The sequence below is a fragment of the Coffea arabica genome, chromosome 5e (genome assembly GCF_036785885.1).
Source record: "Coffea arabica cultivar ET-39 chromosome 5e, Coffea Arabica ET-39 HiFi, whole genome shotgun sequence".
NCBI lineage: Eukaryota > Viridiplantae > Streptophyta > Magnoliopsida > Gentianales > Rubiaceae > Coffea > Coffea arabica.
Window position 1 is genome coordinate 26398000 of NC_092318.1, and position 19460 is coordinate 26417459.

General features: G+C 34.2%; 1 long non-coding RNA gene across 2 annotated transcripts; it reads left to right on the plus strand.

Annotated features, from left to right (window-relative positions):
* The first annotated feature begins 1032 nt into the window (after positions 1 to 1032).
* On the plus strand, positions 1033 to 3753 carry LOC140006240 (uncharacterized). Of its 2 annotated transcripts, none has more exons than XR_011813875.1 (3): positions 1033 to 1286; positions 1809 to 2968; positions 3074 to 3753. It is a non-coding gene; the product is annotated as an uncharacterized lncRNA (long non-coding RNA). The 2 variants fall into 2 exon arrangements; XR_011813876.1 differs by having other exon boundaries at positions 1809 to 2073.
* The last annotated feature ends 15707 nt before the right edge of the window (positions 3754 to 19460 follow it).

Below are 19460 nucleotides of genomic sequence, written 5' to 3' on the forward strand. Positions count from 1 at the left end.
TTAAAGAAGACATAAAGTGCAAAATACTCAAAGGATGAAATGCAAGTTTTCCAGCTTTGACACTTTGTAGTATTTCGGTTATATCTTGAGCTACAAGTATTGGAATGAGGTGATTCTTCAACCATTTGAAACTAAGAAATATATCTACATTTGGTATGAAGATATCAAAATCCAATTTAGTTGTTAAAATGTCGAAATATAGAAGTGCAATTTCATTGTCGAAAGCTGAAACAGAGTTCTGACCAATTGAGGGTATTTTGGTCATTTCTCGGTCATTTCTTTGTTTTTGGTCCACAGAACTAACTTAAAGGGCTACAACTTTCATGATTTACACAAGAGTTAATTCAGCCTCTATCATTAAGAAAATATTAGTTGAAGTTGGACCAAAAACAGAACAAAGATGAAATCTGTCCAATATTGAACAAACTTGCAAAAGGCAATACGTGGGATACAACGTGCCAAGGTCGCGTATTCTAGTTTTTCTGTTGAAACTTGCTTTGCAACTTGTTTTGCATTCACGCAATCTTTCCGACTCATCTACAACTCAAAATTTGGGCTGTAGCTAACCAAGAATAGTGTGGAAATTTGGAGAATAACTCTTAGTAAGTTCAAAAGCCAACTTTACCAACCAAAAAATAACTCACCTTGAGCTTAAATTCTCTATAAATAGCAGCCTTTGGAGACCATTTTCACAATTTTGGAAGGCTAGAAAAACTCATCAAAAATGTAGTTTTCACTAAAATTTCCTTAATTCATTAGTTAAAGTAATATAGTATAGTTAGTGTAACTTTTCCTTCTCGTATTTGTAATTAGATTTGGATGAAAATTTGAAGAACAAAGATAGAGAGTTTGAAACTCATGTGACATTTGTGACTTTTCTCTTATCACTTTCTCTTTTGTACTCCCTTCGTCCCATATATTTGGTTGTATTTGGGGATATGTGCTTTTTATGCATAGTACACTTCACCAAAAAAAATTTTCTTTTTTTTCACTTTTGCCCTTATGCACAGTACACTCCACTTTTGCCCATCACCGCTACTCTTATCTGATACAAACACATCTTCCGGAGACATTAATGTGACAAGTGACAACTCTTCAGATCACAAGCTACAAACTTTCTTCCCGCAAGAAAATTTCATCGTCTTTTACTACCCCACTTCCTAAATTTCTTCCATCTTTTGCTAATAAATCCTTAAAATTTTGCTCTACCTAACTTTCGACAACAAGTTGACGCTGATGCTCAAGGAAGAGATGAAAACTCTATGGGATTCAAGTCTTCAATAAAGGTTTGTCTAATTTGCACTGTTTATATTTGGATTATCCATCTAATCAAAACATATCAAGATTGAGGTTTTTTTATTCTCTTGTTATGATTTGTTTTTATTCTTTCTTTTTTTGGGTTCATGTCTAGAGGGCGTTAATTCTTGTCTTGCTTAATTATAATTTCTGGTTTTTTTTTAAGATTTGCCGCCAAATTGGTCGAAAAATTCTGCAAGTTGGCAGATTTCTAAAAATTGAATTGCATATTTTAAAAAATTGTTAACTAAGGACTACGACTACTTACTCCTAGTTCTACTCTGTATATAAATATGAGCATTATGCTTTGTTTCGTTGGTGACTTTTTAAAGAAAAATGGATATGCTTGATGACATTGAAACTTCCTGCAATTGTATAAAGAGATTAACTAATGAAGGAAGGCAGTCCATTTTTGAAACTCTCTTGCAGTATAGTGATGGTGGAAAATTGAGAAGAGGGACAATTAAGAATGTTGCAAACTTATTCCAGATAAATGTCATAACTGTTAGCAGGATTTGAAAACGAGCGGCAGTCTCTTTTGCAAATGGAGGAGTAGTTGATGTAACTCAGAGATTTCCAAAAAGACCTGGACGGAAACAAGTGGAAATAGATTTCACCTCCATTATGACAATTCCTCTTCGCCGCCGAACAAACATTCGTTCTCTCTCCAGTGAAATGAAAGTGGCTAAGTCAACTCTTCATCGACGAATTAAAGAAGGTGCTATTAGGCCGCATTCAAATGCATTGAAACCACAGTTGACGGATGAAAATAAGCAAGTAAGACTTCGATTTTGCTTGTCAATGCTTGAATCTGAAAGTCTCAATACTAAACCAGTTTTTAGGGGTATGTTTAATGTTGTTCATGTTGATGAAAAATGGTTTTATATGACTAAAGAATCCGAAAGGTACTATCTTCATCCTGAGGAAGAGCAACCTCTTCGAACATGTAAGAGCAAAAAATTCATTGCGAAGGTTATGTTTCTAGTTGCTGTAGTTCGACCTCGGTTTGATTGCTCTTACTACTGAGAATTTGATGGCAAAATTGGTATTTTTCCTTTTGTACTAAAAGAGCCGGCAAAAAGGAATAGTAAAAATCGGATTGCTGGTACATTAGAAACGAAGCCAATATTGTCAGTGACTAAAGAGGTGTATAGAAGATGCCTAATTGAATAGGTTTTGCCTGCAATACGCAGTAAATGGTCACGTGAAAATGGTACTGAAATTTTCATCCAACAAGATAATGCCAAGCCACATATTAATCCCATGGATTCTGAATTTATTGAGGCTGCTTCAATGGATGGATTTGATATTCACTTGTTATTTTAGCCTCCTAATAGCCTGGACATGAATGTTCTTGATTTAGGATATTTTAGGGGCATACAATCACTTCAACATCAAGAAGCGCCCAAAACAATAGATGAGCTAATCCTTGCTGTTGAAAAATCATTTGATCAACTATCAACTGAAAGCCTCAACAATGTTTTCTTAACACTGCAATCATGTATGGTAGAGGTGATGAAGAACTTAGGGGAAAACAATTACAAAGTGCCGCACATTGGAAAGCATCGTTTAATGAAAGATGGTTCTCTTCCTCTGCAAATTGAATGTGAAAAAGAACTCATTAACCAAGTTCAAAGTCATATACAAGCATGAAGATGGTTTCATTGGACAGGTTCACTTATATGCAAAACTAGTTTGTGCTTTACAGTTTATGGTCCCTACTTCTTTGTTTATGGTTGTCTACACTAACTTTTGTTTTTTTTTCTTCTTTATATAGGTACTGAAGTATACTAATCAGGTTTTTACAAGTAAATGGCAGTACAAGTGGTTGGATTTTGCATCTTATATTTATGGTAGTTTACACTTACCTATATTCTTTATCTTCCTATTTATTGGTACTCGACAGTATAAGTGCTTGGATTTTGCAAAATGTAAAAAAGGACTCAATCTTTCTTTTGATCAGTTATTCTTGTTTACTTAATGCGTATCTATGGAATATTGATATGGCAATTCATAAAGATGCGCATCTATGGAAATTGGTAAGTTATTCTTGTTTACTTAATGCGTATCTATGGTTGTTTACTTATTAGAAATATAAGTTGAGTTATTGGATATGGCAATTCATATTTTATTGTTTTTTAGATTGATTCTTTTGATATTCTCAATTATCTGCATCTTTATTTGTTGTCTTGACTAACTCAAGTTTTTTCTCATTTTACTTGCAGGAACTTAAAGTCTAAAAATTCAAACTTTTTGAACTTGATGGTGCAAGTACTTTAATTGTGCAAAGATTGGAGTAGTAAAAGTGCTTACCAATTTGTAAATTAAATGTTTTTTCGACTTTTGTAAAGCATGTACTCCATCTAAAGGCCTTGATATCATTTTGGCTGAATGTTTTTGGCTGAATCTTGTATGTTGATGCCTTTTTTTCCTCTTTGGCTGGATCATTTTAATTGAGTAATAGGCGTGAGCTACTTCTCTTACTCCGTTTGTGCCAATGTGAATTTTTATTTTTTCATAAAAAAAGATGTGAATTTTAATTTGTAGATCTTTAATTAAAATTATAGAAAGAAGATACACACTTTGTCCTGCAACCGAGAAAAGAGAAGCACTTTATCTTGAAACCAATGATTGTGGAACCCATACACTTTGTCCTACAACTAAGAAAAGAGATGCACTTTGTCTTGAAACCAATGATTGTGGGACCCATAGCATTTTGTGGGCCAAGCTATAGTATTCTTTATGCATAATTAATGAAGGATATGGAGGGAATTTCAAAGTATAAAGTAGTTAAAAATAAGAAACATGACAAACATTTTGGGACAGCCAAAAAAAGGAAAGAATGACACTTTTAATGGACGGAGGGAGTATTTGATTTTATGTTTAGCTATAATACAAGTTTGGTATTTATTTTCATATTTTGCTAAAGTTTATGTCTAGAGTATGGATGAACTTTCTATATCTTGTTAGTGATGTTTATTTGGTTATTTGGAGATAATATTTTGAACAAGTTATTTATCACTTTTGCTTTTCTAATCATGATTAACTGACCATTAATTGTGATAATCTTAAGGTGTTAAGTTTGGAATGAGAATTGAAATTTAATACTAGTTCAAGGAAATGATAAACTTAAGGAGTTCACTCACGAGAGTAGAGGAGCACCTTTGTGGTTTTAGTGACTTGTTTCATCTAATTTCATAGAAGAAATGAACTTATAGTTAATTTCATAACCACGAGAGTAGGTATGGCTTAATTACAAGTATAGTTGATTCATTACGAGAGTAGGTTTCAAATATATTAGGAAATTACGCCATAACTAGGCAAGATAATAACATTCACTTAATCAATAATATCATTTGCAAGAGTAGTAATGAATTCTATACCTCCAGGAGTTTTCTATTATTATTTTTATTACTTTTATCTCATGTTTGTAGTATAGATTTAATTTCTTGCACTTGTGGTAGTCTAAATAATAAAGGAATTCGAAAAACATCGGTAATTGAAAATCTTTCCTATGGGTTCGACCCTTAATACCCTATACTCAATCGTGACTCGTATACTTGCGAAAAATCGCGTGTGGGGTATTTAGAAATTTATAAATGCAAGACTTAACTGTGAATGAGCTAATTATTATATGTATACCCTGCGCTCGTCAATTATTTGGAGCAAATGTTTGAACTAATATAAGACGTTGGTGTGAAAAATGCATTTATGGTGCAACAAAAGAATTTTCTCAAACATAAATAAATAAACGTAGAACTAAGATTTATGTAATGTATAAACTAAAACAATAATCATAAATATTTGATTATTTCATGTACTTTATTGATTTGATCATGAATAAGTATTAAATGCATAAAACAATTTTAGTCTTAAATAAGGGTCAAACCTTCGCTTAGTTGCAACTATTTTAATAAGAGTAAGCTGAAGATCAAACTCGTCCTATTTTTGATGGGCTAAATGGAATGAAATCACGCTAACTAGACCAATGTATAAACTAAAACTATGATTATAAATATTTGATTATTTCATATACTTTATTGATTTGAGTCATGAACAAGAATTAAATGTAAGCCTACCTTAGCTACAATTATTTAAATCAAAGTCTAACTTTGAACCCAAGAACAACTTAGTCCTACTTTTAATGGGCTAAATATGTTGAAATTAGGCTAATTAGACCACTTAATTAGTCCTGGGGCCTTAATATTAGCATAAAACAATCTTTCCCCAAAATATAAGGGTTTAAACGTGTATTTGAAAACATACTTGGCTCATCTGAAAACGCATGCCCGAATTGGTGCAGCTTTAAACTCAACATAGCTACATCCAATTGGCCTTTGGTGGAATTGTTGGAGGAAGAAATAAATGAAAAGTAGAACCCCTGGCACCAATCTCTCATTGTTGAGGTTTTGGGAAGAATATTAGTTTCAAGTTTTTGTCTGTCAAACTTCTCATTAAGGAACCTACCATTCCATTTGAACTTAGTCATGTTAGCATGAATTATGTTTTTAGTTCAATTTTGTAAAAAGAGTGACTATAATTTCATCCTTCAAGAGGGGCCTGGGATGGTATTCAACAAGTTTCCATAGGAAATAAATAGCGACTAGATATCCATTCTTTTAAGCATGCAATTTCTACCACACTAGCACTCAAGGTCGCTAAGCATAAAGACCAGATGGTTGATAACTTGATAGTTGAAGTGGACTCAGAAAGCTTGGTAAGGTTGGTATCCTCCAAAACAATGTCGAAGTGGCCACTCTATAATGTTTTGAGAAGAATTCGCGCTCTGTTATCGGATTTTTCCTCGTTGGTTACTTATATCTTCAGAGAAGCCAATGGCTCCGCGGATAAGTTGGCAGCGAAGCGATCTTCTTCAGATCTATTCTGTACTTCTCTTCAGCAGCTGCCTAGGGCTATTAGAGCCGCTATTCGACTTGATTCAAGTGGAGTGTTCTTTTCTGCGTGTGCAAATTGTACGAGAGTAGTGCTCCTGCTATCTATTTTCGGTAGATTGAGATTGGCTTCCATGAACTCTCTGTATTTTGGTTTTGTTGAGCAATAAAAACCCATATTGGTGCAAAAAAAAAAGCTGGACCAAATTTTGAAGATTCAAATAGATATGAAAAAAAAGGTCGCTAAGCAAACATTAAAGGCTTCCAATTTCAAACAAAAGTGTGCACGCATTTGCATTGAGGTGGACCTCAATAAACTATTGATTCTCTTGAATTTTATGAAATTTGCAATCAGTAGAATATGGGGATTTTCGTCTTATTTGCTTTGGCTATAGTCAATATGGTTATCCACAAGAAAATCATGAAAGAGATATTTAGAAAATCTCTAATAGAGGAAGATGGCTTGCATGAAGAAAATACAAATTCAAAATTCCACATTCCAAATAGAGTGGAGGACCCCACAAATTTCGGCCATGGCTATAAGCCCATTTGAAAAAACTGAAATTTGAAATCTAAATTTTGAAAATTAAGTGCTGAAAGTATTAAATTACTAAATTAGTTATTATATCTTTCTGATAACTAACAGGATTTTAATATTGAATTGAAAAATCACACTAATATTATGTTTCTATTTTGTTAAAAAAATTGCCTTTATTTGTGTATTTGGAGAAAAAGAAAAATGTTCGTGTGTGCGTGCAGTAGAAAATAATGAAACAATTTAGATGTATTAGATGTGGTGTTTAAGTGTGTATCTTTGTATAAAGATAGTGTGCACATTCATATGTGTCTCCGTCAATGTTGTTAAACTTGAACCAAATAGCGACTCGACTAAACTATTGGGTCATCAGTCCATCGTTATCAAAAATTCGCTGATGTCAATATGATGTCATAATTATTTTATATTTTTATAAGTTTTATAATATTGAAATTAAGTTCTTAATTATATTCGACTAACCATACAAAACTGTTACAAAAATATCAGGTTTGGAATCAAATATACACCTAAAAATTATATATAAAAATGTGAACTCATGTCTAAAATATGTTGATTCTCTAAAATTACTTGAAAAACAAAATTAAAACAAATCTTCCTATTTGAGATGTTTTTGTTGGAAATATGTCTTTATAATGCAAGTTGGAATCATTGATGATAAATTGATAAGATGATAGGGATAAAAACTTCATTTAGAGATTATTTAGGGAAGCAAGTGATCTTATGTTTACACTAAGTGGTATTTCCTTATTCTTATTAATAATTGAAAGTTTTATAATTTAAGTAACTCAAATTATGTTTCAGCAAAATAAGAAAAAAAGTTTGAGAATCGAGTCAAGCAGTTGAACGGAGCCACTAGTTTGGCTGATTTTTGACGGTTTTGACTAAAGCAGTTTTGTACTACTAACTAGCTCGGAAGAAGGCTGGTTCATGATCGAATTGATCAGTCTAGCCCTAGTCTAATAGCATTAGTCTCTATGTGTGTCAAACATAAAGAAAACAAACGTTTACCATGTGTGAGAACAATAGGAGATTGTGTTATGTGTGTGAGATGAATAGTATATATAGTCAATTCAAAAAACTTAGTAAATTTTGTACACAAATTAAGCAGTGCTTAATACATTAGGTGATAAGATATTTCTATTATCAAACATGCTCAATTCAAAAAACTTTGAATGAATTATTTTTCAACATTAAGTAGAGTTACCAAATAGGTCCTAAGTTGTGTCAGCTCTATTTGTGTATTGGATGATGAAACCATAATACGTCACATGAAGAATCTAAGAGGCATGTGTCGCCACTACTAAATAGGGTGAGTACTCTTTTGATGGGACCTTTGACTTTAAAGATGCTTCAAATGAGGGGGGAATGGAAAGCTGTGAGAACCCGAATTTTTATTTTCTTATTTTTATTTCATTTTATTGGCTTATTTAATTATTTATCCACTCGTTTACTCCGAATAATTTATTTCACCCATTTTAAATTCATTTTGCATGGATCCATGCCTTGTTTATATTTTTGAAACGTTTCGTTAGCGAATTCAATTTTTCTGCGACTCGTTTAGCGAAAAATAGTGAATACACGTTTTTCGAGATAAATTTGGATCGAGAGTACAATAACCTTGGAGTATTAAGGATGATCAATAGTAAACTAAGAAAAGTTAATTGAGGGATTAGAATGAGTGAGTTAAGTTAAACTCAATTAGGAACACTAATTGCACACCAATAGGATGTTGACTTTTGGGGCACTAGAGCACTTTATGCCCATCCTTCTTACACACCATCACATCACTCACCTACCAACCAAAAACCTTCCTTCTTCTCCTTGTCTTGGCCGATCCTCCTCCCCCCATTTCCCCTCAAAAATTTCAGCTTCTTATCTTCCATTTTTCCTCCACAAAGCTCCCCAAAATTTGCTTCTCCTCTTGGTTCTTCTTACAAGCTTGGAAGAGAACTTGATCAAGGAAGAAACTTGGTGATTTAGGAGCTCAAATCCTAGTGTTTAATCTTCTTTTGGCAGCAAGGTATTCATCCAAGAAACCCTCAACTTTTCCTTTTCAATTCGTAGTAGTAAGTTAGTAGTTAGTTAGTGATAGCAAGATAGTTGTTGGGTTGTTGATGGGTTCTCAAGAACCTTGATATTAGGTAGTGGACTTGAAGTGGCTTTATAGGTAGAGGCCTTGAGAATTTTGTGAGTTTAATTGCTTGTTTGTTACTTGCTTTGATGAGATATGGTGTAATTTGAGTTGGAAAGTTGAAAAAGAAAGCTAGAGGAATGAAAGTTGTATGCTGGCTGAAATTTGCTGGTTGTTCCTCTCTTGTTAATTTCAAATTTTTGATGTTATTTTTGGTGCACCAATGCTTGATAAATAATGGTGGTTATGTGTGTTGAATATCTTCCAAAAATCTTTCCATTTGGTTGTGTTAAGTAGGGTTAAAGTGAGGTTGAATTCTAATTTGAGTTGGAAAGTTGAAAAAGAAAGCTAGAGGAATGAAAGTTGTATGCTGGCTGAAATTTGCTGGTTGTTCCTCTCTTGTTAATTTCAAATTTTTGATGTTATTTTTGGTGCAACAATGCTTGATAAATAATGGTGGTTATGTGTGTTGAATATCTTCCAAAAAGCTTTCCATTTGGTTGTGTTAAGTAGGGTTAAAGTGAGGTTGAATTCTGGAATTTTTCTGATCAGGTAACCCGAACCAGTGTTCACATTTTTTGTCATAACTTTTTGTCTGGGAGTTGAAATTGAGTGCCGTTTATGGCATTCGAAACTAGATTTCGAGAGCTTTCCATCATTATAAAATGCATCCTCTGATTCGTTTCCTATGAGTAGTAGTGAACCGGCAAAAATGACTGAATTTTTTCACTGCATTCATCCGAGAAACAATCAAAGTTGCAGTTTGTAACTCAATTTTGCCTATCTTGCAAAATGAATTTTATCATAGTTCCTTCTAGTAAATTGTAGAATTTGGAATCTAGTTTTCAACGTCACAAACCACACTAAATTTTGAGTTGTGTAGCTCTAGTTATGATCAGATTCTTAAACTCTGTCAAGTATGTCAGAACTGGAATTTCATAAAACAGGTCATAAAAATCAGTTTTCTTTGAACTATTATATCTTGAAATAGAAAGGTTCGAATTGAGTTCCGTTTGTTGTATTTAAAAATAGATTTGGAGTTTTAATTGTGGTATGAATTTCAAGGACTGATTCTATTTTTATAAATTTTGCTGAATTTCCAAACTTCACTGAATTTGCAAGCCTGTTTTGCTCTGTCCTGTCTAGAACAGTGACTTTGAGCTAAAATTTGAAAGATTTTGAATTGCAGTCTGAGAAAAGAGTTTTCTAGAAAGTTTTAGTGCTTTACATCTAGTTTTCAACGATATAAATTTTTCAATTTTTGGACTCACGAAACTTGAGATACGATTTTTTCAAATAGTGTCACTTTGAGATGGGAATTTCTGATTCCAAGCAAATACTCTTTTTAAGAACTTTCCACTTTCCTTTGTGATTGTTGAACTGTTTTAGTTGTAATTTCATGGTTAAATACACAGTTCATTTGCAACTTTAAAATTTCATTTCAAATCTAGGTTTTCAAAGGTTAAACCTTTCTTAACGCATTTTCTTGGTTGTTCCACTTTCTTGGTTAATGACACCTTATTTTATACTTGAGAAATGAACTTCAAACCCTAGTTTATGCCTCAATTCCCGTGAGTTTAAACTCCAAAAAGGGAGCGTTTTGACTCGAATAGTTCTTGGTGAATTGCACTAGTTTTATACTTGAATTTTGGAATCTTAACTTTGATATTTTTCTATGAAATGAGTGGAGTTTTGGATGAGTTAACTCCATTAGTTCGAAAAATGTGAATATTCTTTACCTTCTAAAGTTTGGACGTGAGATTTGAAGTTTTGGAAAATAAAAATCATTTATCTTTTTTCTCGATTTTCGTGTCAAAAGTGAAAATGATACTTTCTCTTGGATTGAGATTTACATAGCACGATTTGACTCAAAAATGACCTTCGAGCTCTCGTTGAGCATTATTCCAACGTTTTAGTGAGAAAAGTTTCTTTAACTTAACTCAAACTTGTGACTTGGAGAGTGGGTAGTGAGAAAATGTCTTTCTTTGTAACCTTGGTCGAGCATTTAGGTAATTATGATTGTACATGTCTCAGGTGGTCACGAAAACGCCGAAGAGCTCGTCCGCCTGCTCGCTTCACTCTTATCTTGCCCTTGACTTGTTGTGAGTGTCAAGTGCATGTTAAATGCTTATGTGATTGAAATGTTATTTGTACAAGTGTTATACATGATACGTGAGCTTGCCGAGACGAGGGTGTACCTTATCGCTCTCGTCCTCTCTCTCTCCTGATTATATGATACTTGTTAAATGAATATATGTGACTTATACTTGTACATAAACCTGTTTAACTCGTGATGTAAGGATCGAAGGCAACCTAAGAGGGGGGTGAATTGGGTAATTTAAAAACTAACCAAATTATGAGATACTTTTTGTTCAATATGAAAATTTACCCTCTTTTCTAGATGACCACACAATGGAACAAATAATAAGAAAGCACAAATGCTCGTGAGTAGAAGAGATGAACAATTTATATTGCAAGGTAGTAAATGAAAGAGATAGAATAGCAAATCAAATTCCAAACTCCTCTTGAGTTTGAATATCACTTTATAGAGCAAGTTTCTTCAAGTTGATCAATTACAACCAATCTTTGTATACAAAGGAAGGATCACTTCCTCCATGCCCCAAGCCACACTTGGTCAACCTAAGAAGTTTTACTATCACTCGAATAACCCTCACAAACCTGCACTATTGAAGTAATTTTCCCACACAAGAAAAGCTTATACGAAATCTACACAACTAAGAGTACAAATCTTCTTTGAAGAAAATTTTCTCACTAAAATTGCTCTAGATTTTTTGTAGTCTCAATGTGCAAAAGTATTTTGAAGTGGTTGACTTTGCTCTATTTATATGAGACCAAAAAATTCCTCCATTAATGCTTCCAACAGATAGAAGGCAGTTGAAGAGTCAACTAGCCGTTGGTAGTGTCGGACGTCCGGTAGTCTTGTTTCTTGCATCCGACAGCAGGCAGTGAGCAAAAGAGATTTTCTTTAATTCCTTCATGTTGAAGATGTGTGATTATAGAAAGATTTGCTATTGTAAATATTAGAAAAGATTAGATTTGATTTGTTTTGATCATAGTATCAGATATTAATTAGGTAATAGATTGATTTAATCTAGCATGATTTTAGGATCTAAATTAGATTACACTTGTGTATATATATATATTTGTAAATTATGTAGTCCAAAAATATGAAAAAAAGTATTTTCTCTCCCTTTTTCTTAGTTTTCATGGTATCAAAGTTTTAGGTTCTGTTATCAGTTTATTTTTTGACGTGACCCTATTGAGTCACTTTTAGTTCTTTCTTGTGTGAATTATAATGGCAGATATGAAAGGTAGTAATAGAGAGATGAGAACAGTAATTTCTGATATTATTCCTACAACATCAAAGATTACTAAACACAAACTGAGTAGGAAAATTTTTTTGGATTGGAGTAAAACTATTCGGATATATTTGTGCAGCATTGATAGAGATGATCATCTCACTGATGACCACCCGTTGATGGGGAAGAAAAGAAGATTTGGCTAAGGAAAGATGCAAAATTATTTTTACAGATCCGAAACTCTATTGATAATGAGATAGTCAGTCTCATCAATCATTGTGAATTTGTTAAAGATCTTATGGATTATTTGGCCTTTTTGTATTCTGGTAAGGGTAATTTAAATCATATATATGATATTTGCAAGAAATTTTACTTTCCAGAAAAACAGCAGAGATCCCTTACAGAATATTTTATGGATTTTAAACGTGTGTATGAGGAATTGAATTCTCTCCTTCCTTTTAGTACTGATATAAAAAATCAACAGTCTCAACGGGAACAAATGGCTGTAATGAGTTTTCTTGCAGGATTACCAGTTGAGTTTGATGCTGCTCGAACACAAATTCTCTCTAACCCAGAGATTATTTCCCTCCATGACACTTTCACACGAGTGTTGAGAACCAAAGGATCTTTGTCTACTTCCAATGTTACTAGTACTCTTGTGAGTCGAAGTGGAACTGGTCAAGGAAATAATGGTAGAAATAGTGGCAAAAATGGGACTGGTGGGGTTGTTGGTCATAGACAATACAACTCAAATCAACGAGTCTGTTATCACTGCAAGAAACCAGACCATACCATACGTACGTGTTGGGACCTTCATGGTAGACCTTAACAGCAGCCCCCGTTTGCAAATTTCGCAACCCAAGAAAATAATTATGTGCCTTCTGACAAATCCATACTCATATCTGTTGATGAGTTTGCCCGCTTTATTGAGTTCCAGGCCTCACAAAAATCTGCTAACCTATCTTCTAGTACCAATCCTCCTTCTATTGATCACTCAGGTAAATTTACTACATATCTTGTGTCATCTTCAAACAAATGGGTCATCGATTCCGGTGCAACAGATTATATGACCAGTAATAAAGGTATCCTCTCCTCTTTTAATCCTAACAAAGATCATCCGAATGTTACTTTGGCTGATGGGTCATGTGCTTCAGTTATGGGTTCTGGTGTAGCAATTCTTATGTCATCTATCCCCTTATATTCAGTCTTATGCTTACCTAATTTTTCTTTTAATCTACTCTCAGTCAGTAAAATTACAAAAGCTCTCAAGTGCCCTGTCTCATTCTTTCCTGAATATTGTGTTTTTCAGGATCTTATGACGGGAAAGATTATTGGTAAAGGATGTGAGTCTGGCGGCCCGTATACACTTGAAACCCCTTCATCGAAAGTGCCGAAACCTGTTGCATGTTCCTCTACCTTGACTTCTCTTGAAATTCACTGTCGTTTGGGTCATCAATCTCTACCCATCTTGAAGAAGTTATGTCCAAGTTTTCAGAATTTATCCCATTTAGATTGTGAGTCACGCCAATTTGTCAAGCATCATCGTTTGCCCTACTTGCCTAGAGTCTATAAACGGGCTACATTTCCTTTTGAATTAGTGCACTCTAATATTTGGGGCCTTTGTCCAATAGTATCTAAGTCTGATTTTAAGTATTTTGTCACTTTTGTTGATGACTACTCTCCTGTTACTTGGTTATATTTAATGAGAAGTTGTTCAGATTTATTTAGTATCTTTTGTTCCTTTTGTACTGAAATAAAAACACAATTCAATATGCCTGTCCGTATTTTGCGAAGTGATAATGCAAAAGAGTACTTTTCTAAACCCTTTAATTTGTATATGTCAGAAAATGGAATCCTTCACCAATCTTCATGCCTGACACACCACCACAAAATGGTGTTGTTGAAAGGAAAAATAGGCACTTATTAGAAGTTGCTAGAACCCATCTATTTCATATGAAGGTTTCTAAGCAATTTTGGGCAGATGCTGTTTCAACAGCTTATTTTTTAATTAATCGCATGCCATCTTCTGTGCTTGCTGGTGAGATTCCTTATTCAATTTTGTTTCCAATCCAATCTTTATTCTCCATTGAGCCACGTATATTTGGGTGTACTTGTTTTGTTCGTGATACCCGTCATCAGGTGTCTAAATTAGATCCCAAATCTCTCAAGTGTGTGTTTTTGGGTTATTCACGTCTTCAAAAAGGGTATAGATGTTATTCTCCAAGTTTAGATCATTATTTAGTCTTTGCTGATGTTACATTTTTTGAGACACATCCATTTTTTCTTGAGTATAATGTCTATAGTAGTCAGGGGGAGGAAGATGATATTCTAGTCTACACTGTTACAACAACTGTTTCTACCAGACCACCGATCACTCAAGTGTATTCTCGTCGTCCTCAACACATAGACTCACATCCTCCACCATCTTCTCTGTTTACAGACCCGAATCCTGATTCACCGCTTCCTCAGTCTCTAGATTCTAGTCTTGATTTACCTATTGCTTTAAGGAAAGGTAAAAGACAGTGTACATACCCAATTTCATCATTTGCTTCATATGACCATTTATTTCCGTCCTTGCGTTGTTTTACTGCTTCTTTAGATTCAATATCTCTTTCTCAATGCTTATCTGAGGCTTTGGAACATTCTGTTTGGCGAGCTGCTATGGAGAAAGAAATGATGGCCCGAGATAATAATGGTACCTGGGACTTGGTTCTTCTACCAACAGGTAAGAAACCTATTGATTGTAAATGGATGTTTGCTATTAAAGTCAATCCTGATGGTTCTGTTGCTCGTCTCAAAGCTCGTCTTGTTGCAAAAGGGTATGTTTAGACATATAGGGTGGATTATTCATACACGTTTTCTCCAGTAGTAAAACTTATCTCTGTTCGATTATTTATTTTCCTTGCTACTACTAATAATTGGCCTTTGTACCAGTTAGATGTTAGGAATGCATTCCTTCATGGAGATTTGTAAGAGGAAGTTTATATGGAACAATCACCTGAATTTATTGCTCAGGGGGAGTTTAGTAAGGTTTATAGACTCCAGAAGTCATTATATGGTTTAAAATAGAGTCCTCGTGCTTGGTTTGGGAGATTCAGTGAGGTGATTCAAGAGTTTGGCATGAAGAAGTGTAATTCTGATCATTCTGTCTTTTATCAACAATGTGAAGTTGGTATTATCCTATTAGTGATTTATGTTGATGATATTGTTATTACTGGTAGTAACAATGCAGGTATTGCAGCCCCTAAAATTTTTCTTCAATCGCACTTCCAGACAAAAGATTTGGGTATGTTGAAATACTTTTTAGGTATTGAGATTACAAGATGTAAACAAGGTATCTTCTTATGCCAAAGAAAATATGTTCTTGATCTTTTTAAAGCAACAGGAAAGCTAGGTGCTAAGCCATGTAGTGCACTAATGATTCCCAACATGCAACTTACAGCAAATGGTGAGGATTATTCTCAAATCTTGAAATGTACCGGAGGTTAGTCGAAAAATTGAATTATCTTACTGTGACTCGTCCGGACATTGCATATCCGGTTAGTATTGTAAATCAATTTATGTCCTCACTAAGAGCCATACATTAATCAGTTTTAGAGCAAATCTTATGTTATCTTAAAGGAGCTCCGGGACGTGGTATACTATATGGTAATCATGGTCATTCTCATGTTGAATGCTTCTTAGATGCGGATTGGGCAGGTTCTAAAATTGATCGAAGATCTACAACTGAATATTGTGTCTTCGTTGGAGGTAATTTGGTATCATGGAAAAATAAGAAACAAAATGTAGTATCTTGCTCTAATACAGAGTCTGAATACCGGTCTATGGCACAATCCACTTGTGAGCTTAAATGGATACACCAATTATTGTATGATGTGGTAATCAATAATTCACTTTCAATGAAGTTATAATGTGACAATCAAGTTGCCCTTCATATAACATCAAATCCAATTTTTCATGAGAGAACAAAGCATATCGAAATTGATTGCCACTTTGTTCGTGAAAAAATTCAACAAAACTTGATCTTAACCAGTATGTGAGAACTGGAGAGCAGTTAGCTGATATTTTCACTAAATCTCTAAATGATCCGAGAATTGATTATATTTGTGGCAAGATAGGCATGATTAACATCTATGCTCCATCTTGAGGGGAAGTGTTGAAGATATGTGATTATAGAAAGATTTGCTATTGTAAATATTAGGAAAGATTAGATTAGATTTGTTTTGATTATAGTATCAATTATTAATTAGGTAATAGATTGATTTAGACTAGTATGATTTTAGGATCTATATTAAGTTACACTTGTGTATATATATATTTGTACATTGTGTAGTCCAAAGATATGAATAAGAGTATTTTCTCTCCCTTTTTCTTAGTTTTCACTTCGGACGTCCGGTACCTTCAAAACTTGTGTCCGAAAGTAGATGGTAAAGTTTAAGAAATCTTTTTCAATTCTTTCGGCCGTCCGGTACCTCCAGTGCTCTGCATCCGAAGTGTTGCGCAGTTTATCAGACGTCCGATACTCTAATGTTTTGCGTCCGATCGATGTCAGTGAATTTAGAGAAAATATTTTAATTCTTTCGGACGTCCGGTGATGAAATTCTTCATGCGTCCGAAGTTACTCAATAATTGTCGGACGTCCGATACAGTCTTTAGGAGTGTCCGACAGTTTCAACAATTTTTGTCTTTTCTAATTGCGCTTAATCTTTGAACCTGATTTGCTCAATTGCTGAAAAGATCTTTGAGGATAAAATTAGTAACATCCATTTATTTTGTAAATATCAAAAGCTAGGGACTTAGATTTATAATCTCTCCATTTTTTATGATGACAAAACAATGGATGGAGAGAAAAAAAATCATTGAGTTAAAACTCCCCCTTTTTTAATGCATAATGTATCAAAAAAAAAAAATTGTAAGGGTCACTCCCCCTCAGACATATACCAGAAGACTCTAAAACTTCCTGGCATTCCATTTTCTTATCATCCATTTCTCCCCCTTTTTGTCATCATTAGATGATTCAAATCTAGTATCCAACATCTAGAAACCCAACATCAATGTCATCAGCAACATCATTAACCAAGAATACCAAACAATATCAGCAATCATCAATATCAGCAATCATTAATATCAGCAATCAATTATCAGAAATCAGCAGTCACAGGGATACCAATCATTTAGCTTTCATAAACAGAGTTAACCAAACAAAAGATAACCAACAAAATTAACCAGATACTATTCAAAATATTAAAGTTAACCAAGGTTTATAAACCAACAGAGTTAACCAAATAACCAAAATCCTGAGTGCAGAATACTTGAAATGTTAAAATGTAGAAGATGCAAATGTCTATTATGAGATGCCATCCTAAATATAAAGTACAAGTGTCTAAAAGTGCCTAAATTGTGATATTGGACGATCCAGACCTCCTCCTTGCTAGGCGAAATTGAGCAGGATCCACTTCTTCCTCTTCAATTTCCTCATCATCATCACTGTCTTCATTTACTGAAGCCTTTCCCTTGTTTTGTGGCTGAGAACTGAAAGCACGAACCTCTGGAGTGGATTTAGTGTTTGGAGTTTGCTCAATTGGTTCAGTTCTAGACTCCTTTTGATGTACATTCTCATTTTCTTGAGAGATAGGAGGCACAAGCAAGTTTCTTTTGTCAATGAAAGTGGCTTGTTGTTCAGGTGACATGGTTATCATCAGACCATCTTCAATAAGCAGTATGTGTTGTTTGAGGTTCTCAAGTGAGAAAATGACCTCATGAGTGGATGAGGAAGGCTGAGTGGATGATTTTTTGGGATGAATGGTAAAAGGTGAAACAAACTGAGACTGGTCTCAAGGAGTTCTAGGGATGACAGGAGTTTCATGACTACTCTTTGTCCTAAACTCCAAAACAGTTTCCTTGTAGCACCATTTACCATAAAAAAATCTCAGATTTTTCTTTCAAAGTAAGCTTTTGAAAAGACAGTAGATGCACATTCTTTTGGTGACACTCCAGTGAAAGGAATCTTAAAGTGAGCAAAGATTGGTGTTAAAAATTTTTCATAAGAAAGTTTTCTACGGCTATCAGTGCTGATTTTGATTAGAAATTTGCACATTACAAAACCAAAATAATGCAGACTTTTTCAACAAAGCAGTAAAACAAGCAAAGCTCTATTTTGTTGGTATCTGTCCTATGACCATTAGTAGGAACTAACAAATTTGAAATTATTGAAAATATGATCAAATTTTAGGGACTGAGATCCTCCAATCTAAGCTCAGCAAGAGTGTTAAAGTGTGTTTAAAAATAAGTCATCAGTTTTGCAATATAAAAATGATGATAGGCAGAAAAAAATTCTTCACATGAGAAAAAGTTTACAGTTTTTCCTTTGAAACTATTTTCAATTTTGGTTTTCAAAATAGCATTGACAATATAAGGATTGAGAGCAATATCGACTGAATTGACTCGAGAAACAATATCAGTGTGTGAGCTACCCTTTGTAAGATAAGCAAAGAATTAATGAAGCATGTCAGGGTAATAGGTATTGGGAATGGTTAGAATATGAGTCCATTTTTGAAAAGTAAAAAGTTCAAGAGCAGGTTCAAGGTCAAGCTTACGGAATTTAGAAAGGATAATAGTTCTCTGAGTAATTAAAACCCTTCTGAGAAATCCATTCAAACCTCTCCCTGGCATCATCATCGATAAATTTGGGTAATGGAGTGGGTTCTTTTTCAGGTTGAGCCTCAGATTGTGCTTTGGCAGAACGCTTCTTCTTTCCACTGCGTTGAGCAGTTGGCACAGCAGTTTGGATATCAGACCTTGTTCTTGGTGACTTCCTGGTAGAAGGTTCAGCAGTTTGCAGTTCCTCAGCATTTTGCTCATCAGTTTGATGTTTTTCAATTTGCTCAAAAAAACGGCTCAGTAGTTTCCTGTACCTTAGTTTGAGCAGTCGATTTGTCTCTGGCTGGCTGTTTCCTTTTTTACCATAAGTTGCAGTTCCTTTTTTGGGTGATTTCATGGTGGAAGGTTCGACCACTTCAACATCGTCATCTATAAGCTGGGTAGTGCTTCCGGCACTAGCAGATCCATCTCTGACTCTAACCATGATGATATACAGGGTATGACGAACTGAGAGAATGATGCAAATGTGTATGAGATGGACATAGAGTGCGGTATTGACTACAATTTGTGCTTGAATCGTCCAGAGAGAGTGAATTTTGAGTGACTAGAGTTTCGACTGAAAATTGGGATTTGTGTGGTGGTTGGTTGTTAGAGGTGTTTATGAG